Raw genomic sequence first — 294 nt, forward strand, 5'->3', positions numbered from 1 at the left:
ATTCAAAGTGATTGAAATGTACAGCACTCTGTACATTTCAATCACATTTCCCGACCCGACCAGGGTGACTTTCTTCCCCACGAATTAGTGTCTGAAAGCTGGCTAACATTACTTTAAATGCATGGTGCACATGGCTCTGTTACCCATGAATTAGTGTGTGAAAGATGGGTGAGTTTGATGTGAATTTAAGGGAGATATGGCCATTTCATCCACACCTCACCACTCCCATTCAAAGTGATTGAAATGTACAGCACTCTGTACATTTCAATCACATTTCACGACCTGTGTAGACTG

Source organism: Pseudochaenichthys georgianus, chromosome 13, assembly GCF_902827115.2.
Source record: "Pseudochaenichthys georgianus chromosome 13, fPseGeo1.2, whole genome shotgun sequence".
Taxonomy (NCBI): domain Eukaryota; kingdom Metazoa; phylum Chordata; class Actinopteri; order Perciformes; family Channichthyidae; genus Pseudochaenichthys; species Pseudochaenichthys georgianus.